General features: G+C 43.8%; 1 protein-coding gene across 4 annotated transcripts in view; it reads left to right on the top strand.

Annotated features, from left to right (window-relative positions):
- The window catches only part of LOC138529547 (ly6/PLAUR domain-containing protein 3-like), a 407,116-nt gene that overhangs the window by 68,025 nt on the left and 315,211 nt on the right, over positions 1 to 23,880 (top strand). The window contains exons 1-2 of one of the 4 annotated variants that reach the window (XM_069640841.1): positions 3,436 to 3,714; positions 4,470 to 4,582. The exons of the other annotated variants lie outside the window; for them this stretch is intronic. The gene's annotated coding sequence lies outside the window, so the exon portion shown is untranslated. Of the gene's footprint in view, positions 1 to 3,435; positions 3,715 to 4,469; positions 4,583 to 23,880 lie in introns of those variants that run through there. 4 annotated transcript variants of the gene reach the window in all.

The raw sequence follows: 23,880 nt of genomic DNA on the forward strand, positions 1-23,880 counted from the left end.
CATTTCCTACAAAGATCATGTCCCATATTTCAGAGATGTACACCGGTACAAGTTGTGTTATGTTATGTCATGTTTATTTATACCGCCCACCGCTACCAACCAGGAGGAACTGGCATCTGTAAGTGTTGCTTTGCATGTGGCAGTTTGTGCGAGAGGCATTGTAACCTTATGGTTAAGGTTCCATGCCTCAGGTGTGTGGTAGGGTAGGTTTTTGTGTGGGTGTCTTGTGTGTTTTCGGTCATGCACCCTGGTTAGATAGTGTCCATAAGGGATCCAGAGTCACGGGTGGCCGAAGCGGCAAGATTATCTGGTGTCTTGGTGTGTGGCTGCGTTTTTGATGGTTTTATGGAATATGTGGGTGGTTAACTCTAGTTTTGCCTCAGCATCTAGAGATGCTGGGTGTGAACATAGTACTGATTCTCTGTTTATTTATGTGCATTGTGGCTAGTCCAAGGTCTGGTGTAGTGGCTTCAGTTATGTTGGAGGAGAAGGAAGCGGAGAATGGGTTAGTATGTCAGTCAGTTTGTTGGAGCTTCTGGCACAGCTCTTTGGTTGCCACCTGACGGTATCTAGCCAAGATCTTGTTTATGGTTCTTTGGCACGTGTCATCTCCTCTCCATTCAAGGTTGTCATTGTCTGCTTAATAGCCAGGTTTTGAGCAGTTTCCTGAAGGTGATGTGGTCTTCTGTGGTTCTAATTTCTCTGGGCATTTTGTTCTAGTGCAATTAACACAGGGTCAAAAATGGTCTGGTTCAAAGAACCTATTCTTTCAATGCATTTTGCACCGTGGCAAATGACTAGGACTAGGGCAAATATTGTCCAGTGACACAATGCATTTTTAAAATATATTTATTATTAGGGCAATATTTTCCTCAATTCTAATTGCACTTGCACAGGTGAAGACTTTCTGTAATGCCACCCGACATCTTCTGGTAACAGTTCCTGTGCAGAATCACAAACGTGTGTTAGCCGAAGATATGAAACGTGCATTTGTTTTGTTCATGACAACCTACATTTTCCTTCCGCAAACAAAGACACTTTTGCAGTACATTTTAATAGTATACAGTGCAGTAGCTTGTCCACTAGATGGCGGTGTAGCTCATAACTAGCTCGATTCAGCTTCCTAATAAAAGACGACTCTCGCCACACCAGAGCAATCTTGAATGTAGGATATCTTTTTTGTTAATTTTCCAAGGTAATTTGAAGACTTTCCAGTAGTTGGTACAGTGGTGATACATTTCTTTGGGACTAATATTTAGGTGGAATCAACTTTGACTCCACGAATTTCCACTCTTTTGTAAATTGTTCATGTACAACTCAGTAGCAAAATATATATTTTTAAAAATAAATCCACACTTCATATGAAATGAATTGCGATGTAAACTGTCCGTACAATTTATTCCTTTTTTAGCCCTTGTTAATTTTTGATATGTTTGATTATTCTACATAGGTGTGGTTTGTGATGTCTGGACTGGAGGGGTCGGAGACATGTCCCCAATCTACTATAAGCAGCCGAGGGAATATAGACTCCTCTATTGTGGGAAGGTTGGGCCTGACTCCATTCAAAATATAACGAAAGTCCCCGGCTGAGGAGACTGATTGTTACCCTAATGTCAATGGCAGCTCAAACTGTTACCATGTGTGTGTTCGGGTTAGTAGATAGGTCGCGTGGCTAAGGTCTTCTTATGACATCGGCAAGCATGCACTTTGGATATTCGAGCCATAGCCGAATCAGGCAAAATGCAGAGCAATCAGAAGACAAAGAGGAAGGAATTTAAGAATGGGGAAAACATTGTATCACTTCCCAAAGAATGGTGCTGTGGACTCCTAAAACGTGTGTGCAGTTTACAATATGTGTGCAATAACTGGCATTAGCATTCTGCAAGTTTTGCCTTAGAGAAGTAATGTTTTAAATTCAGAAAGCACCGACTATTTTGACTCACCCACCCCATTTGCAACATTTCTATGGGAATTGAAATTTCCCAACCATTTCCCATACCTTATTAAATAGCTATGCCCTTCAAAGAATACACATTATCTAACATATCTCCATTATGCTGTGGTACGAGCCCTCGAACCATGGTCTTATTTTGACTGTACCTGTGATAGCGCTTAGGGGACTTTTTGAATATCACCTATTACATGTTGCACCGTCAGCACTGGGAATTGTTTCCTATTTTACATAGCGCTCACAGCACAGAGAGATGCATTTTGTATTTATTTGAATGTAATATCCTTCTGCTTAAAATAAAATAAAATTAGGAGGCAACTCACAGAAGCAAGCTACTTTCTATATGCAGACAAATATCACTGAGCTTTAATTATAATGGGAATTACTGTTGCATTTCATACAAAATATCAGGAGTTTTCTCTTTGGAATGAGCCAAGGAGAGAATTTATTGCACTCTTACAATGCTGAATACCATTTTTTTTCTTCCATAATTCATTGCAGCCGCCTGGCACCTCAATGAAACATGGATTACTATAATTCCTGGCCTAGGCTCAAGTCTGGCTATGGATCACATATTTATAGCATTTTGATAACTCATTTTATAAACATTCATAATTGTATTCATTTGTAAATAATTGTAGGGAATGAGAAGTTGGTGTCAAATCAAAAAAGGGACACTTACCTTCAAACACACCCATTCCAATGTTGGTAGATTGTATGGTTTTAAAGTTAAGAGTCTTATTAGTTTGTCTATGTAAAATGAAAGATTTGATTCATGCCCTGTATTTAAACTGTGGGCTAGAGCCTTGTGCTTCTGCACATGACTCACGTAAACAAATCTATGTAACAGCCTACGTGAATGATTGATTTGAAATTAGATTACATGCCCCTTTGTTCTCATTGTATTAGATTCCAGATGGGCAGTTTTCTTTTTTTTTTTTTAATCGGCCATAGAGTTTAAAAATTGCACTTTTCATCGATGAAGTTGCCTTTAAGGCTGGGTTATAAATCTGACCATTTGGTCATTCTAAATGTTAATCTCTCAGAACACCGCACATTCTATTTTCTTGAAATGTTAAAGTATTTTTCTAACATGCTCCCTCTCAATGAGTTTCCCAGTGGTGCGAACAGTCTAATGTGACACCTGGGTCAACTTGAAGTCAGCATAAAATCAGACTGAATTGGACACCAATGTTATTCAAACCAACAAAAAGAAAATCACTATTTCTCACCATATTTACATTGTAGGGTTGTATTTTAGTCCACCATATTATTTTAAGCTTTGTACAATAATCTGCTGTTCGTGATTTATGTCTATAAACCCAGCACTAATGGCTGCTCGATTCACCAGGTGTGTGTTCTAAGCCCTTGTCCAACAATGTCCTGGCTAAGGCACTTACCCCTGCACATATGTGGTTACTGCTTGAGTGCAATGCAGAAGTGTGTGCATGGTAAGGCTCCAAGACCCCTGTTCAATGATAAGAAAACCCCTACTGGTGAAATGATATACACAGAATCGTGCATAGTTCTATGTGGCACATCCCAGGGAGATTTTGGGAGCACAATAGTTGCATTGATGATATGGCCATTTTGTGTGACTCTAAACATGATGTGGCTTCTTTCAGGCAGAAGAAAAGAACGTTATGTATATTTGTCCCCCTCAGGTACTGTGGAGAGAATAAAAGGCAAATGAAGACATGTTTTTTTCTGAAGATAGAAAATATCCCAGGGAGTTAAGGGAGATGTTTTCATTGGTGTTCAAGGTGAAGTGAACATAGTCGGGTATGTGGGCTGAAGTGGTTTGGAGGTCATGCATGGGTTTGCTTGTGTGGGAGGTGCAGATACAAGTACTAGAGGAAGACTACCTTGTGTAGTTTCCTTGAAATTGATTATCTTGTGACAAATGGGGAGTTCAATTTGGAGTGGACACTGTTCTGATGGTTTTAATAAACCCTGCATTAGGGAATGAGAGAGACAGGCACACAAGTAGGTAACCGTGTTTCCTAAAAACATTCTCTGGCTCAACTAGTGGTAGGTAAGGTAAACTCTTAGGAGGGCAGTGGGGTGGTTAAGCTGCGGTACAACACCCACATACAATTTAATAAGGCCATGCCCACACAAAGATTTTTTGAAAATTACTTCTTTATCCTCTGTTAAGATGAGTACCAGTTTCCTAAGGCTGGGACATTTTTCTGAAAATGAGAACTTTGGTGTTATGCCCAAGTGCTGCACATATTCCTGATAACAAATGCGATTGTACATTTCCAAGGTGCCTTTGGAAGCATATCAGCTCAACACACTGTCAGTTTCCCACAGGATTAAATGTGAATGAGAGACTGGTTTATGATTGTCTGAGTGGGAAATGGTCCACCGGTTGCAGTGCTCACAATGTTAAACATAGGCCCAATTTTAAGAATTGTGGTCATTTATTTAGCCAGTACTTCCATGGTATACTAAAGTTGATTGCATGTGAAACATCAAAGTTCAACATTGGCAATGGTGGTCTCCCGTTCTTTAGCAGAGGCTCAGGTGAGGACCACGAGATACTGCAGGCAAGCCGACTGACAGAAGACCCAGTGGAGAAGCATCTGAACTGAAAACAAGAGGAACTGTGCAGCAGAACTAATCACAGTCAGTATAGCTCTGATTACGGGAATTGTAGTCGGTGCTTAGTGGTCCCTGTTCACATAGGAGGTCAACTCACCAGCATCACAATGATACTTGATTAATGCTTTGTTATTCTTGGGTTCATTAACAATAGGCTGCAGAATCTATGCATAAGTGGTGCACAGGCTGTCTGAAGCACACGCCTAAATGAGGATGATTCACGTCGTGATGAGCAGCAAGGCTTCTTCTAGGAACATAGGATCCTTGAGGATTTCAACCTATCTGTATTTACTGGGTTACGGATAGGGAACGCTGGTGGTTCTCTTTCATCTCTTGAGAAGTCTGATGTCTGCAGTCACTGACAGATCTTAAAGATCTGACTGGCCTTGTCATGCTTCAGGAGGGAGGCTTCCCAATAACCTTCTTCAGGTTGGTTTTGCTTTATTTTGTTTCAAGACACATCCCATTGTTACACAATGTAAGAGCGCAGATTCCCAGGTTAAATAGGAAAACATGGAACTGCGTGAAAACTCAGCTTTCCAATCAGAAAGATGCATTCTTTCAACCTGTACTCATGTTGTCCCTTGTGGTTAGCACTTTCAAACTTTCCTGTTCGGGAATTTCAGACATCATTGGGATAGCTGACCAGGTCTAGTCTTGGCTCCCCTGTCCTCATTTTTCGAAGGCTGGCAGAAGACATGAGCATGGCATTATCGGTTTTCTATGAAGCTTAAGGAACAGTTTAGTAAATGAACTCAGATTAAAGGTCAAACATGGGAACACTCTCTAGTGCATCCCTCCAGATACAAGCTGAATCTGAAAAGGTAATTTTGTCACAAATCAATGGAGCCACATTTAACCTGAGAGTCTGCTTTGTACAGGTAGTAGGTGTGGTATCTGGAACACCCAAAGCATGAGTAGCCAATGGTATATCTAAAGGCACATCACAACATCCCATCTCACATGGGGCCATAGATGGGGACTTATTAAGCTGTCAATAAAGGTCAGAAAACCAGTCAGGAACAAGCAAAAGGTCCAGTGCCTCCTGCCAGAGTTAGAGTAGAGGACTTTCATCCTCACCAGCAGCAGCGTGGGGGGTGGCAGGAAGATCTACTTGACATGTGGCATCTTCCTAGAAAACAAAACATTGTATTTCGGGTGGGAGAGGTATGGGGACGACACATGCTCTGCCTGGAGGATAGTGGCCCTTTAAGGAGAAGAGATCACAAAGGACTGGGGAGGTGGGAGGGTCTGTGTGAAAGGGGCCCCTAGGAGTCCCTCGTGCTATGGAAACAAGGCAATAACCATACACGAAATGAGGCGCCAGACACGAGGTTCAAATTCCCAATGCTAGGGTTTATTGCAAGCAAAAATAGTATCAATTGGCCAATTCTGATCTCTCGCCCCGCGACGTGAGTTTCCTAGACCTCGAGGGACGCAAGAGAGCAAATTACGTACATCAGTTACATATATACAAAATGCATATCATACAATCAGCAATGTCATGTTTAACACCCCTCTTTATTAAGTTCCTTTGAACTCGGGATGACGATGGACATATCCGACGAGTATGACGATTATGACACTTTCGATGTCTATTCTAGTAACAATGTGCAATTAGAAAGTGCGGAGGCATCTTTTAGTTGTTGAACAGAACACTGTGGTTCTGTTCTTGGAAGCAAGCTGCACACAGGGGAAGAGCCACATTCCAAGCTTTGCTATCTATGAGGTACTATTCGTGTCCTGGGAGCCGACACGTTCTAAAGGGTTTTGCGAAGGGGGGCCGTAGGAAGAACATAATTCAAGCCTTTAGCTGTTTTATTCTAACATATTCTACCATCATACGAGACTGGCTTGCAGCTGTGAAGTGATTAATGCCCTGCAGCTCTCTCTCCCAAGGCTACAGAGAGGGAGCGTGGGCATTCCTCTCTGGGCTACTCATGAGGAGTTTCAACAAACTCTTCAGTCCCGCGACCTTGTCCTTTCATATTCAGACAACAATGTTAACAGTTGCGCAGAGCAAGCAGAATTCACATGAATTACAAGCTGCAAAGCAGTTTTAGACAGAAAGCAATGAGCAATGGTTAACCAGCAAAATGGCGATTCTTGCTACATTTAAAATGGCTGCTTGTTGGTCAAGCATAGCAGTTTATATTTCTATAATTCGGTGCATAAGACGGTTGGCCCACGGCCATCAAGTTACGTCTGTCATTCAAATGAAGGGTATTCATTTTTCCAGATTGACATGTGAAGGGATAGCATTAGGGAGAGGGTGTTAAAAAGGATTAACATTTCAAAGGAAAGCTACAATCTCAGCTTGCACTGCAGTGGTGAGATAAAGGAGAGGTATTGTGTATTAATATGAATGGCCTCCATTGTAGGAAGAACATGAGAGTATCCATTGCCCTTACAGCACAGAGGGAGGTGGCCTGGACCCTGCTTTAAGAAAGCTGTCTGATAGCAGATCATTCAAAGAGTGCCTGGTGACAAATGGGAATGCTGCAGTTGTTCACATTAGGACTACAACTATCATGAGTTATCCAGCTTTACCTTGACAGATTAAAAGATATTGTATTGACTATGGCATTATTTAATGGTCCATTCATGATTGTAGGAGAATTTCAACGTCCCTTTACCTTTCTAGGACGTCACTCTATCACTCCACTCCTATTCAAATTAAGCCTGTACAACAATTAGGGATGGTCCATACCAACCTTTACATGATTTCCAGCTGTGCAATATGTCTAGAGTAGTTCATACAAATGCAGAGGTTCACTTCCAAATAACAGCCTCTCTTGAAATTATGCATTTCTTGGTTGGAGTAGACTTTCTCGTCAAGATGCTAATATAGACCTTGATAGCATGTCTCACTACTCACATGCAGCAGCTAAAACTCATGTAAAATCTGTGAATTTTGAAAATACTCTGAAGACCATTGGACAAACACTGGCTTCCATCCAACAACCCAAACCGCATATCAAGGGAGCAGCTCTGAACGCTATTTGTCGAGGTTCGATATATAAGTTTAGCGGATTGGACCGTGGAAGAAACGAGGGGCCAAGGACCACACATTACATGAAGTAGGTCTTGGAGGTGGTGAATGGGAGAGCCCCAACAACCCGTAACCCATCCCTACTGTTTTGCACCTAAACAAATTGCCCTGCTCTGGACGCCTGTTGCACCCGTGTCGAGAACCCACATGTCAGAGTCAGAGCTACGGTAGAATTTTTCCTACCGGCTACCGGAGATGAATGTCGAAAGACCATCTAGACAACTATGATCCTCAGTGCTAACTCTGATCTGCTGACAACAACCAAACGTTAAGGACTTGGTGCAGAGAATAACACAGGACTTGAATGTCAGTAAAGTACCAACCGATGTCAGAGATTTAAATCTACCATTGGGATGGATGGACTCGTGGGAAAAGGAACAAGCACAGGTCCCCACAGTAAGAAAACTAATAGTAGTTTGGTCTTTGAAGTTACCAGTCAGCGGCCGTCAACCACACCAAATAAACCTCACCAAACACACCTTGACACCCATGGAGAAGAATAAGTCATGAATAAACATGGCCGAGACTGATTGTCAGCTGTTGGGTCCAGTCTGCCCCTTCCCTCTCTCAGTTGACTGCCCATCGTCCCTGGTACTGCCCTTTCTCCAAATCAAGAGATCCACAATATCAACGTTTTCTTGAATGTTACAAAGAAAGGAGAACAGACAAGAGGAAATGGCAGACCAAGGAAGGTGGGGAAAATTAGTAGATAGGTCGGTTGACAACTGATCAATACAAGACATTCTCTGGTGAAAAAATTCACAATCTTAAACAGTTTTCTCTCTGTGCTACAACTGGCTCTCAAGGGCCATTATTGAGCTTTGCCTTTCAGTGCCATTCCAGAGCAGTCTCTCCATTTGCGCATCTGTTTGATCCTGCCCTAACTGCAGTCCAACCGAAAATGCCACGCAAATCTCCTCTGAGCCGGAGAACCAAGAGCAACCCCACACACATGTCTCTGCCTGCTTAGGTATCATACTTGAGGTGAGGCCGAGGTGCTCCTTCCACTCTAGCCTGAGGAAAAGAAGAATAAGGAGGAGGAGCAAATATGGACATTTATCTGGAGGGAAGATGATTTTAGGAAGGAGAATCCTGGGAGGAGGGCATTGAGGAAGTCAAAATGGAATAGAACCAGTGAGAAGAAAGCAGATGATTGAAATAACTCATTTATATAAGTGGATGTGAACTAGGAGGGTGCAGGAATTTGTAACAAGCATTGGGAAGGCCGGCAGGTCTAGCTTTGTAAAAGTAGAGGTTAAGTCTGTTTTGTGTAATGGGGCTTTGCAAAATATGAACATCTCTATTTTTTCAAAGTCAGACTACTTGGCTTAGCCAAAGCTTTTTTTTAAATTGTTTGTATTCAGGCCTAGCGTCTGGATGTGTATCATCTGGAACCTTGCTACCGAGATCCAAAAGGGATAACACCAAAACTCCTGTGATTTCCACGCATTGCTCTGCAGAAGGGTAGGACTCTTCTGAGCATCCTGAGGTGGCAGGAGTTTTTTTTAGAAATCATAAAGCACTGTTTAATTCCATACTGTGCTATTGTTGTTAGGATCTCATTTCCTACAAAGATCATGTCCCATATTTCAGAGATGTACACCGGTACAAGTTGTGTTATGTTATGTCATGTTTATTTATACCGCCCACCGCTACCAACCAGGAGGAACTGGCATCTGTGAGTGTTGCTTTGCATGTGGCAGTTTGTGCGAGAGGCATTGTAACCTTATGGTTAAGGTTCCATGCCTCGGGTGTGTGGTAGGTTTTTGTGTGGGTGTCTTGTGTGTTTTCGGTCATGCACCCTGGTTAGATAGTGTCCATAAGGGATCCAGAGTCACGGGTGGCCGAAGCGGCAAGATTATCTGGTGTCTTGGTGTGTGGTTGCGTTTTTGATGGTTTTATGGAATATGTGGGTGGTTAACTATAGTTTGGCCTCAGCATCTAGAGATGCTGGGTGTGAACATAGTACTGATTCTCTGTTTATTTATGTGCAGTGTGGCTAGTCCAAGGTCTGGTGTAGTGGCTTCAGTTATGTTGGAGGAGAAGGAAGGGGAGAATGGGTTAGTATGTCAGTCAGTTTGTTGGAGCTTCTGGCACAGCTCTTTGGTTGCCACCTGACGGTATCTAGCCAAGATCTTGTTTATGGTTCTTTGGCACGTGTCATCTCCTCTCCATTCAAGGTTGTCATTGTCTGCTTAACATCCAGGTTTTGAGCAGTTTCCTGAAGGTGATGTGGTCTTCTGTGGTTCTAATTTCTCTGGGCATTTTGTTCTAGTGCAATTAACACGGGGTCAAAAATGGTCTGGTTCAAAGAACCTATTCTTTCAATGCATTTTGCACCGTGGCAAATGACTAGGACTAGGGCAAATATTGTCCAGTGACACAATGCATTTTAAAAATATATTTATTATTCAGGCAATATTTTCCCCAATTCTAATTGCACTTGCACAGGTGAAGACTTTCTGTAATGCCACCCGACATCTTCTGGTAACAGTTCCTGTGCAGAATCACAAACGTGTGTTAGCGGAAGATATGAAACGTGCATTTGTTTTGTTCATGACAACCTACATTTTCCTTCCGCAAACAAAGACACTTTTGCAGTACATGTTAATAGTATACAGTGCAGTAGCTTGTCCACTAGATGGCGGTGTAGCTCATAACTACCTCGATTCAGCTTCCTAATAAAAGACGACTCTCGCCACACCAGAGCAATTTTGAATGTAGGATATCTTTTTTGTTAATTTTCCAAGGTAATTTGAAGACTTTCCAGTAGTTGGTACAGTGGTGATACATTTTTTTGGGACTAATAATTAGGTGGAATCAACTTTGACTCCACGAAGTTCCACTCTTTTGTAAATTGTTCATGTACAACTCAGTAGCAAAATATATATTTTTAAAAATAAATCCACACTTCATATGAAATGAATTGTGATGTAAACTGTCCGTACAATTTATTCCTTTTTTAGCCCTTGTTAATTTTTGATATGTTTGATTATTCTACATAGGTGTGGCTTGTGATGTCTGGACTGGAGGGGTCGGAGACATGTCCCCAATCTACTATAAGCAGCCGAGGGAATATAGACTCCTCTATTGTGGGAAGGTTGGGCCTGACTCCATTCAAAATATAACGAAAGTGCCGGCTGAGAACACTGATTGTTACCCTAATGTCAATGGCAGCTCAAACTGTTACCATGTGTGTGTTCGGGTTAGTAGATAGGTCGCGTGGCTAAGGTCTTCTTATGACATCGGCAAGCATGCACTTCGGATATTCGAGCCATAGCCGAATCAGGCATCTGAAGTTGATAAATTGAGTATGGTTGCATTAGTTGAAAGCATGGCTTTACGTGTGCAGGGGTTATCTGGGGCAGAGCCCCGGCAGTAGACAAAAAGGACTCCTGAGCTGCCGACCCCTGCAGGGAGCCATTTAACCACGTGGCATCTTGAATAAAAGGGCTACCTGCAGGCAATGGCGTGACAGGGGGCCCTGCTAGCACATGTCCTTGTCGGGAGACCCACCTGGAGAAAAAAAATGAAAACACATTTTTTTTCAAAATGTTCTTTTTTTTTCTTTAAATTTCATTTTGAAATCACTCTGCTTCATAAAGACATTATTTCTGTAACAGCAATAATGGCTTTATGAAGGCAGGGAGACTACAAAAAGAAACTTTCTTTTTGAAGTCTGAGGGCTCCCTCTACCCCATGACATGGAAGACCCCAGGCAGGAGGCCTCCATGTAATAGGGTGGTGTCAATCTGGAAAAATGAATACCCTTAATTTGAATGATAGACGTAACTTGATGGCCGTGGGCCAACCGTTTTATGCACCGAATTATAGAAATATAAACTGCTATACTTGACCTACGAGCGGCCATTTTAAACGTAGCAAGAATCGCCATTTTTCTTGTTAACCATTGCTCATGTGGATTCTGCTTAATCTGCTCAACTGTTAACATTGTTGTCTGAATACGAAAGGACAAGGTCGCGGGACTGAAGAGCTTGTTGAAACTCCTCATGAGTAGCCCAGAGAGGAATGCCCACGCTCCCTCTCGGTAGCCTTGGGAGAGAGCTGCAGGGCATTTAATCACTTCACAGCTGCCAGCCAGTCTCGTACGATGGTAGAATGTGTTAGAATAAAACAGCTAAAGGCTTGAATTATGCTCTTCTTACGGCCCCCCTTCGCAAAACCCTTTAGAACGTGTCGGCTCCCAGGACACGAATAGTACCTCATAGTTAGCAAAGCTTGGAATGTGGCTTTTCCCCCGTGTGCAGCTTGCTTCCAGGAACAGAACCACCGTGTTCTGTTCAACAACTAAAAGATGCCTCCGCACTTTCTAATTGCACATTGTTACTAGAATAGACATCAAAAATGTCATAATCATCATACTCGTCGGATATGTCCATTGTCATCCCGAGTTCAAAGGAACTTAATGAAGAGGGGTGTTGAACATGACTTTGCTGAATGTATGATATGCATTTTGTATATATGTAACTGATGTACGTAATTCGCTCTCTTGCGTCCCTCGAGGTCTAGGAAACTCACGTCGCGGGGCGTGAGATCAGAATTGGCCAATTGATACTATTTTTTGCTTGCAATAAACCCTAGCATTGGGAATTTGAACCTCGTGTCTGGCGCATCTTTTCGTGTATGGTTATTGCCTAGTTTCTTGCCCCATCGTATACGTTGTAACAGAGTAAAGGCGGAAGAACAGCGAGGACGGGACGGTCGAGCCGGGATCAAGAAGTGTACGGGGCGCCCAGTAGAAGTGAGGAGAGATTCCTTCCGCAGATCTGCACACATCTGATCCCTGATCGACGTACCGGGCCAGAGGGCAAAGGAGGCGAGGGTCCAGAGACGAGGCAGAAGGCAGAGGAGCGCAGACACGACGTTGGGAGAGGTTGCGTTAGAACAGGTGACTTGTTTTATCAGGTGAGTCATTCCCCGATTCAAAGAGAAACCTGATTTTTGGTAGAGTGTTGATTTTGCAAACTCAAACGTCCAGGTAAAAGTGGCTAACCAAAGGGGAAGGTTAAAGAAACATGCCTGGAGTACTGTCCACTTTTCAGCTGCGGTAGACAGTCCTTGGAATATGGCCAAAGTGCACCGCCTAGGGGAACGCCGGCTTATGATATGTATGCAAAATATGGTGTGGGTGCGATAATATTTTGTGAAATTTGGCATAGGCAAACTAGAAAGCAACCCGACCATCAGTGGCCGATTAATAGTAGTTTTGAGATTGGGAGGATAGATAACCTAGAAAGGGTGCTAATTAGAAAGAAAGCGCGACCTGCGGCTTTTGAGACTGTCAAAGATTGGAGGAGGGAAGCAATGCTCTGACTTAGGAGCAGAGAGAAGCATGCGCGTAGGCACAAAACGAAGCTTGAGGTAGCAGAAGAGAAGGAAGAGGACGAGTGGACGGCAAGTCTAAAACGGAAAGGGAGACGTGACCAGATGAACATAGATAGAATATACCCGCAGCGGGAACTACACATAGCAGACGAATAAATGGAACATTTGTTAACTAACACGGGTCGAGGCCCAAAACCAGAATCGAAACCAAACACGCCAGCAGTGACTGCGCAGGCCGAACCAATAGCTCTCATACCCCCTCCCATAGCCCAAGCACTTCCCCTCACGCAAACGTTAACCCAAGCCCCGCCCACAGCGTGAGCACTCCCACAAGTGCAGACCGCGGACACACAATTTCCCAGCAACCAGGAAGGCCCTTCACAGATGCCACCTGTGTCACTTGTCCCATCCGCACCTCCCGCTCCAGAGACAGATTCAGCACCATCCGCCCCTCCCGGAGTCGAAATTGAGACCGGGGAGGCGAGAGGCGGGGCTGAAGGGACAGGATTTGGACGGGTAACTCGAAGCGCGATCAGCAAAGAAAGAAAGATTGAATTATGGCAAGAGGCAGAAATGTACATAGAAGGAAATGATGAGACGGCAGCATTGGCCTCATTGTATGGGTACCGAAGAAGCAACGAGAGACAGGTAGTTTTGGAAAGCATGGGGGAAAATTTGGTGGGAGAATGGAAAAAGATACTCGGGAATTTACCGCCACAGCGATTGTTAGATTTGAAGAGATGAGGATGTCAGAAAACATGTGCACAAACTCATTGAAGTAAAAAATGAAATGGAAGACAGATATGCTGAGATGTTTGCTACACCTGAGTATAGTAGAGAGTTTATTAAGAAAGGTAGGAAGGAGGCGTCAAGGTTGGATATGAAAAAATCATGGCCGAGAGTTTTTCCAGGTGGTACAAAGCATTTGCCCGTACCGGGACAAATAGGTGATAAACAAAGATTGCAGGTATGGGTAGGGGAAACAATGCGATGGATGTCGAACAAAAGAACGTCAGTAAAGGAAGTAGGTGAAATATGTAATGGGTACCCATTGGAGATGAGAAAAGAAGCAATGCAAACGATAGTGGGGGTGTTACTGCAGCAGGTCTTTGGAAACAATAGAGGTAGAGGAAACGCACAAGCCAGGGGAAATTTGAATAATATGCATGGGGTGTCATTGGGATTAAATCAATGTGCGTATTGTAAGGAGGAGGGACACTGGCGAGCGCAATGCCCGCATCTACAGAATAGAGGTGGGTTTGGTCAGAGAAGGCCTCATAGAGGACATCAGGGGTCAAACGGACCAAGCAGAAAAAACATGCAGCAGCAGCAGGGATATACCAATGGAGGGACTCAAACCCAATCCTATGGTCAAAACCAAGCGCAACAGAACCAGGCATTGAGCCAAAGTGTTTCGAACCAAAATCAGGGCGGGCAGAGCCAACAGAGAAATGATCAGAGTGGAGGACATCGAGGGGGAAATGGGAATATTTTTGATACACAACCAAACACGTATTATAGCAGTAGCGGTGACTACACATCGGACGATGTGTTATTTTCGCGATAGGACAGCCCACGGCAGGGGTCGGAACCAGTGTCCATTCCCGTGAATCAGAGAGGACCATACGTAGAAATGAGAGTCGGGAATAAGGAGCACTGTTTCCTTGTAGATACAGGGGCACAGAAGTGCTCGATAGACCACCACTTGGTTCCAGAGATACCACTGTCGGGGCAGAAGAATGTTTCTGTAGGGTTCGCAGGTACACCAGTAATTAACCCCATGTCCAAAGCTGTCTCAATTACAATAGGACCATTTACGGAACAGTGTCCATTTCTTTTGACAGAAAATTGTGGAGAGAACTTGCTAGGATTAAATTTGTTGAGAAAATTGGGGGCAGTCATACATTGTACGGCAAACAGGGTGTTCCTCACGATGTGGCCTCACGATGCACCGGTGACGGAATTTATGTCAAAAGAGTTGCCAGAAGAGCTAAGTAGAGTACCAACCTGTCTGTGGGCAATGCATGAAAACGATGTAGGATGCTTGAAAATAGAGCCAGCAAAAATAACTTTGAAAGAAGGTGTCACACTACCACAAATTCCCCAGTATAAAATTTCTGTTGAAGGTGAGAAGGGATTGAAAAGCATTGTTATTGACCTGGTGAGATTGGGGGTGGTTGAGGAAATTGCAGGTAGCACGTGCAACAGCCCGATTCGTCCAGTTTACAAGAAAGGAGGCAATGAGGTACCCTCTTGTTTTATAATTGATCTGCGTGCATTAAACAAAGTGGTAGACCCACAATTCCCTTTGGTCCCAGATGTCACAACAATACTGACAATGATACCAGCCACTGCAGAATACTTTAGTGTAGTTGATTTGAAGAACGGGTTCTTTAGCATTACTGTGGATAAAAGCAGTAGATATCTGTTCGCGTTCACTCTAGGAGGTCGATCATTCACATTCACACGCATTCCACAAGGATACACAGAAAGCCCGAACATTTACAGCAGAGCGCTAAAAGAGCAGCTAGACATGCTAGAATTACCCGAAGGTTGCGTACTCTTGCAGTACATAGATGACTTGTTATTAGCTGCTGACACAAAAGAGATCTGCAAAGAAAGTACAATATTACTATTGACACTCTTAGCGACCCAGGGTCACAAGGCAAGTTTGAAGAAATTCCAGTATAATCAGAAGGAGGTGTCTTATTTGGGTTACCTACTTTCGAAAGAAGGGAGAAGATTAACACCAGAACGCATAGAGAGTATTTCTAGTATGCCTATTCCAAAAACTCAAAAAGGAGTGAGAGCTGTAATAGGCATGGCCTCTTAATGTCGGCAGTGGATCAGTAATTTTGCGTTGATTGTGAAGCCGATGATAAAGTTGACAAAAAAGGATGCAGAGATGCCTTTACAATGGGATGAGGAATGTCAGAAAGCGTTTGAGCAATTGAAAGCTGCATTGTGTGCTGCGCCAGTTTTAGGCACTCCTAACTATAAAAAGATCGTCAGACTATTTGTGAGTGAGAGTGAAGGATGTGCATTGGCGGTTTTGACACAGGAACAAGGTGGAAGAAATAGGCCGTGCGGCTATTTTTCTTGCGCGTTGGACCCTGTAGCGCGCGCACTACCACAATGTTTGCGATCTGTCGCAGCGGCTGCTGCGTCAGTGAAACAAACGGAAGGAATGGTATTGGGGCACACTTTAATTCTGATGGTGCCACATGCTATAGACGTTCTATTAAATAGGACGCAGACGCAACACCTCACCTCAGCTAGACTGACAAGATATGAGCTCATCTTGTTTGCACCCCACATCCAAATTATGAGGTGTAGCGCATTGAATCCTGCAGAATTAATGCCACTGCCCATAGCAGAAATTGGTGACAACGAATCACCACCCCATAATTGTTTAATGATCACTGAAGAAGAAACAAAGGGAAGGATTGATTTGAGCGATATCCCACAGAAGGAGCCAGATGGGGAGCTATTTTGTGATGGCTCTTGTTTTAAATTACCTGATGGCACATCAACGGCCGCATATGCAATTACTACCCTAAAGAGTGTTGTAGAAAGCAGAAGAATCCCCTACAATTCGGCGCAAGCCGCAGAAATAATAGCACTGACCCGAGCCTGTGAACTCTCTGAGAATTTGAACGTGAATATTTATACTGACAGCCAGTACGCCTTTGGCGTGGTTCACAACTTTGGCCGACTTTGGGCTGAGAGGGGTTTCTTGACATCACAAGGGGCCAGGATTCAGCATGGCCCTTTGATTGTGCGATTGTTGTCTGCACTCACGTTTCCAAAGCGCCTAGCTATAGTGAAGTGCGAGGCGCTTAAGAGAGTAACATGTAGAGTGGGAGAGGGAAACGCATTTGCAGACAGGATTGCGAAGCAAACAGCCACAGATTTGGGGAATAAAATGATGACAGTACAGACTGAGGAAGTACCTTGTATGATAGAGAATGGAGTTGCCACAGTCAAAGAAATGCAGGCTGAGGCCACGACCGAAGAGATTCAGGGGTGGGCTGAGGGCTCTGCTGAGTTAGATTTGGAAGGATGTTGGGTGGACAAGGAAACAAAGAACTGGATGTTGCCAAATTGTTACATGACTGCAATGGTTATAATGGCGCATAGCCCTACCCACATTTGCGCGAAGAAGATGGTACAGCATTTATCCACAGTATGGAAGAATGAGCACATAAAAACGAATGCAGAAAGACTAGTGCAGAATTGTATTACGTGCCTGAAACACAATGTAGGGAAGGGAACCGTGACTCTAGCAGGTAGTTTCGGCCCACCCTCTATGCCATTTGAGGTGGTCCATTTTGATTTCATAGAAATGGAAAGGTGCCAGAACTACAAATATGTGTTAGTGGTAATTTGTGCATTCAGCAAGTGGGTGGAGGCATATCCTTTAAAAGACTGTACTGCCATGTCCACAGCAAAAGTAATGTTAAAAGAATATTTCTCCTGGTTTGGTTTGCCCCGTGTCCTGTTGTCAGACAACGGCCTCCACTTTGTGGGCGCAGTAGTGCTACAGATCTGTGCAGGTCTGCAGATAGAGAAAAAATTCCACAGTTCCAGGCATCCCAGTTCTGCCGGGCTTGTGGAGAGACATAACGGAATCTTGAAGTCAAAGATAACAAAAATCTGTGCTGGGAGCAAGTTGAGTTGGGTGGATGCATTACCCCTAGCGCTGTTGTTTATGCGCACGTCTGTGCAGGCTAAGACTGGGCTCTCCCCCTATGAGATTATAATGGGGAGACCAGCAAATGTGTGGTGCGCACCACAGCCCAAAAGATTGTTTGAGGTCGAGCATCCTATGTTAAGCACTTATTGTGGGCTTTTAATACAAAAGTTGCGTTTGATTCATCAGCAGGTGCAGGAGGCGTTAACAGTGTGATATACCGGACCGGGGCACTCGCTGGAGCCTGGGAGCTGGGTCTTGATTAAAAATTTCAAACGAAAGACAGCATTAGCACCCAGATGGCACGGCCCCTATCAAGTACTTTTGGCAACACAGACGGCCATCCGAGTAGACGGACGGAAGGCATGGATCCACGCGACACATGCCAAAAGATTCCTAGGACTGCTGACAATTTCCAACGACCAGAGAAAGGAAACGGTCTCTGAAACGAAAGAAACTGTTGCCAGTCCAGTGCCACAGCATCAGCCTGAGCGAGAAGTGAAAGTTGAAACAAAGCGCAAGCGAGAAGAGAAACTCGAAACAGAGCCTGAGGAGGCTGCCAGTAAGGGGAAAGGGCGAAAAGTGACCCAACGGTGCGCAACAGAAACATCATCACTGCCAAGCGACACAAATCCTGCATGGCAAACACGAGCAGAAACAACGCGTGTACCCCTTTGGCGCCCACCAGTTCCTGCAAATGCACCAAAGCCAAAGAAAGAAACTACATTATTGCCACGGCGCTCATCGCTACCCATCATTGTGCCAAAGGCTGACTCTGCGCCTTATACTGGAAATGCAACGGCACTATTCACGGATCATACAATACCAGGAGTGAATCGGTATAATTTGCGGCCTCGACAGGCAAAGTGATCCACAGATCTTCGGTGTTTTTCTTTTTGCCTTTGGTTCCACTCACGGACGCAGTAGGAACCAGGGGCTTAGAGGAGAGAAGTGTGAGAATTGTGCAAATCGGACAATTCAAGACTCACGGCTCCTCGGTGCACTTATAAAAGTACATGTGTCAGGAGCCAGAGCAGGACAAGCTGGACGCACATAAGTACTAAGGCTGATGGAGTACATGTGTCCTAAGCCAGAGCGGGACAAGCTGGATGCACATAGTACTCTATCAATAAAGAACTGTTCGGAAATCGTCCGAGCAGTGGGAGAAAGAACAACTAATCTTGCTCGGAGTGGATAAATGATCTAGGCTGTGAAAAGGCTGGCAGAATTGAACTGTGACATTTTTCGTTGAACTTTTCTGGCATCAAGAACGAGAGACATTCACGACGAACTTTGCCAGCAAGAAGAAGGACGATGAAGAACAAGTCAAGACCGGTTTCAGCTTCCTCCTGCACCCCTGCTGAAAAGATAATAGATTTAGAGACTGTAAGTTTAGGGAAAAAGCATGGTAAAAGGAATAAGGTACTGATTTGGACATTGGTCCTGTGTTTCTTAAGTATGATAGTACCAACAATAACAGCTATTACACTATGGTTCCTGGAGTACGTACACCCATTAGAAACACTTTTGACAAAAGCAGCTACTGAAAGCCCGGTTCATGTAATCACTGGTATTTTGCCCCCAATGGAAGAGAGACATAGAGAAGGATACGGCAACAATACATTGTTGCTCATCATGAACATGACCCATGCGGTTTTAAAGAAAAAAGATTGCTGGGTTTGCGCCCATTTACCACAGCACGGTGGGAAAGGGATAGGCTGGTATGTACAACCGTTGCCATTGATTTATTCATGTGAGGTAACATTAAGTGCAATGTTCTTTGGGAAATGGAACAAGAGTAATACGGGTCAGCTAGATGAGACCAATATGAATGAATTTGAGGAAGTAATTATGAGACCTGTGGGTTGTTCCATATTCCAAAAAGCTCGCGTGTTTGCACTAGAACCCATGAGAAAGAATACACGAAAGATAACAAGACTAGATAGATTACATAGGCAAAATAGACCAACCCCGCCTGCAGAAAAAACATCAGTAACGACATTTCGAATGAGGGATGAATGGAACAAAGATGCTGTGCCCCCTGCCTATACAGTGGATCACAGCCCCAAAACTGCTGCCCTATGTCTACAGAAAAAGGGTTCCTATAAAGTAGGAACGTTTAGCAACTGCCTGAACACAGTGGTTTTAAAACACGAAATAGAACCCGTGTACGTAGGAGACCCTGTTTACTTTATATGTGGAGAAAAAGCATATCCATGGTTACCTAGAAACTGGGGAGGTACATGCTACCTAGGTCTACTGTTTCCAGGAGTGTTCCTCTTGGAGACAGCAGAAGTAGCCAAACGAACAAAAGGTAGAACTCAAAGGAGTAGCGAGGATGGAATGATAGCAATGGATATAGCCAAATCATTTATACCGTTCTTGTCCCAAATAGAAAATTCTTACAATATAAGAAAACTGTCTGGAATATTACAAAAAACAATAGATTCCACAACGGATATTTTATTGAATATGACGTTAGAAGAAAAAGGAATAAGACTAATGGCACTTCAAAACAGGATGGCTCTCGATATAATATTAGTTGATCATGGGGGAGATTGCAAACTTGTAAAAACTGCATGCTGTGTGTATATAGATGACTACTCCCCTACGATATTTAAAGCGATCTGGAAATTACATGTCATAAATTCCACACTCTCTGCTGAAGAAGGGGGCTGGGGGATAGGATCCTGGTTTTGGGGATTATTGCGGTCTTGGGGATGGAAGTTAATTTCGATACTAATGATGGTACTTGGGATATTCATAACATGCTGCTGTTGCATACAATGCTTACCAGTAGTCTGCACTGAAATAACTGATGGATGTACTAAGGGATGTATGCACATGGTATCGAGAGGAAAACAAACGCATGGCCGAAATAACAGAGACACTGAGGAAACAAAAACAGTAAAACAATTCATGGCGATATACATTAATGATGAAGATGATTCAGACATAGATACCCCAGACTTATCCTCATTGGAGGAGGATACAATGAATAAATAAGACGTTTGGCATACGGCCAAAAGGAGGGTTTTTCAATCTGGAAAAATGAATACCCTTCATTTGAATGATAGACGTAACTTGATGGCTGTGGGCCAACCGTCTTATGCACCGAATTATAGAAATATAAACTGCTATACTTGACCGACGAGCGGCCATTTTAAACATAGCAAGAATCGCGATTTTTCTTGTTAACCATTGCTCATTGCTTTCTGTCTGAAAACTGCTTTGCAGCTTGCAATTCTTGTGGATTCTGCTTACTCTGCTCAACTGTTAACATTGTTGTCTGAATACGAAAGGACAAGGTCGCGGGACTGAAGAGCTTGTTGAAACTCCTCATGAGTAGCCCAGAGAGGAATGCCCACGCTCCCTCTCGGTAGCCTTGGGAGAGAGCTGCAGGGCATTTAATCACTTCACAGCTGCCAGCCAGTCTCGTACGATGGTAGAATGTGTTAGAATAAAACAGCTAAAGGCTTGAATTATGCTCTTCTTACGGCCCACCTTCGCAAAACCCTTTAGAACGTGTCGGCTCCCAGGACACGAATAGAACCTCATAGATAGCAAAGCTTGGAATGTGGCTCTTCCCCCGTGTGCAGCTTGCTTCCAAGAACAGAACCAACGTGTTCTGTTCAACAACTAAAAGATGCCTCCGCACTTTCTAATTGCACATTGTTACTAGAATAGACATCAAAAATGTCATAATCGTCATACTCGTCGGATATGTCCATCGTCATCCCGAGTTCAAAGGAACTTAATGAAGAGGGGTGTTGAACATGACTTTGTTGATTGTATGATATGCATTTTGTATATATGTAACTGATGTACGTGATTCGCTCTCTTGCGTCCCTCGAGGTCTAGGAAACTCACGTCGCGGGGCGTGAGATCAGAATTGGCCAATTGATACTATTTTTTGCTTGCAATAAACCCTAGCATTGGGAATTTGAACCTCGTGTCTGGTGCATCTTTTCGTGTATGGTTATTGCCTTGTTTCCATAGCACGAGGGACCCCTAGGAGCCCCTTTCAGTGGGGGGAGCCCAATGACTTGAAAAATAAATAATTTATTTTTGAAGTCACTCTGCCTTCATAAAGAAATAATTTCAGTTATGGTTCAGTCCTTAATGGATATAATTTCTTTATGGAGTCAGAGTGATTTTGCGTGTGTGACTGTATTGTGAAAGGGTGTACACTTAAATGTGTAGGTGGCTGCCTGTGTGAGTGTATGGTTAAAGGGCGCACACTTAAATGTATAGGTCGCTGCCTGTGTGAGTGTATGGTGAAAGTGTGCATACTTAAAATGTATGGGTGGGTGCCTGGGTGTGTGAGCCTGTATGGTGAAAGGGTGCACACTTACATGTATGGATAGCTACCTGGGTGTACCTGTATGGTGAAAGAGTGCACACTTAAATGTATGGATGGCTGGGTGTGCCTGCGTGTATATGGTGCATGGTGTGTGTGCTTGTGTTCAGGGGCGCAACAAAACCTACATTTCAGGGGGCTGATCCTTCAAATGTTGGGAGAGGCGCTAACTTCACAAGCGGTGGGGGATGGGAAAACATATTTGTGTGGGGGCATCTAACTTCTTTACGCATTTTAATGAGACTATTCTAGTGTATCTTCAATGTTACAAGCTCCTTTAAGTGTGAAACTACCCACGTATGAACTGCTGTAAGAATGGACAGTCTCCTGTTTCCTTTCTACCCTTCCAATAGCTTCCCTGGCATGAAAGTACCCCACCCACATCACAATTTAAATTGTCTAAAATTTGCCATTTGAATGCAGCTACTAACAGTGAAATGCTTTACGTTAGTAATTGCTGGGCCCTTGTTAACAGCAAAACCCAAGTTCCGTTTAACATCTATGTCCTGTTCTGTCTGTCAACTCCTCTGAAGTTCAGCCAGGTTGAGTCAACATAGCCCAAAATTTCTGGGGGTGAGTGCTGCAGCCCAGTCAACTCAATATTGTTAAGCTCCTAATTGTGTTTAATGCCTTAATTACTTATTGGTAATCGTCATTACTAGCCCTATTTTTCCTCATCCCTGTACCTGTGTATGAGGCAGTACTTGTGTATGAGGCAATATGCCTCATAAACAAGTACTTGGATGAGGTAGCGATACATGCAGGTAATGCCTAACTTAGCTACCTGTATCTTCATTACTCCTAATCCCACTCTTCGTCATCCCAGTACTTACCTATGAGGCAAGGAGCCTCAAACGTAAACTCTGGGACAAGGAAGAGGAATGTGAAGGTAATTCTGGGCCAATGAGCGGAATTTGGAGGTTGGGGTAGTGTGTGGGAGGGTGAGGGGATGTGTTGGGGTAGGATTGTGCGATAAATCATAATGGCTTTCCATGTCTAGGCTAAGCAGGCATGGTATGTGGTATTAGTGGCTAGAGTTGCATTATGGTGCAGCCAGTCTAGTTATTCCTCAGTTTGCTATGACTTTTTTTAATTGCACATTTCTAATAAAGCAGTCCTGCTAAATGTAATTACCTTGCTAGACTGGCATTTGGGTGCTGCCAGTCAAGCCATTTCTTACTGCGAAATTGTATATTTTTTTGGGCTTCTGTGATAAATGACATGATATAAGTCTATTGTAACACACCTCTACACAAGTGTTTCTAGGTGTGAAAAGCAAGGGAGGGAAGATCGAGGGAGGACAAGACAAATTATCTTACTAGGCCTTGTGTCATTCAGATCGGGCAAGTGCGAGAATGAGAAATGCAAGGGGAAAGGGAGGGGGGAAGTGCAAGGAAGATGGGAGGGGAAAACAGGGCAGTAATGCACCGAGTAAGTGCAGCCAGGGCAGTGCAGCTCTGGGTAGTGCAAGGAGAACAATGCCCTGTAGGGTTACAGTCCCTAAGTGCGTGGTAGGCCGGAGGCAGTGCAAGGGTGAATGATCAAGAAAGAGCCTGGACTCAGTGGGACTCTGAGGGTAGCCAAGGAACCAGTTGGTACAACAGACAGGTAGGTCAGCAGGGGAGAGAGAGAGCAGATGAGAATTGGAATGTTTTGAGCTTCTTCCGGAACATCAGGTGGTCCGTTCAAGTTTAGATGGGCATGGAGGCCATTCTAGAAGGAGGCATCTGCAGAGGAGAAAGATCTACCCCCACTCTCTTCCTGGAGAAGCGTCTAACCCTTAGAGAGTTGGAGGTAGCTGGGGGAAGGCCTCGAGAAAGAAGGTATTTTGGAAGAGAGCGTTGGATGTAGTGTCGGCCCGACCCCAGGAA

Source organism: Ambystoma mexicanum, chromosome 1q, assembly GCF_040938575.1.
Source record: "Ambystoma mexicanum isolate Mex_15411 chromosome 1q, UKY_AmexF1_1, whole genome shotgun sequence".
Lineage (NCBI taxonomy): Eukaryota > Metazoa > Chordata > Amphibia > Caudata > Ambystomatidae > Ambystoma > Ambystoma mexicanum.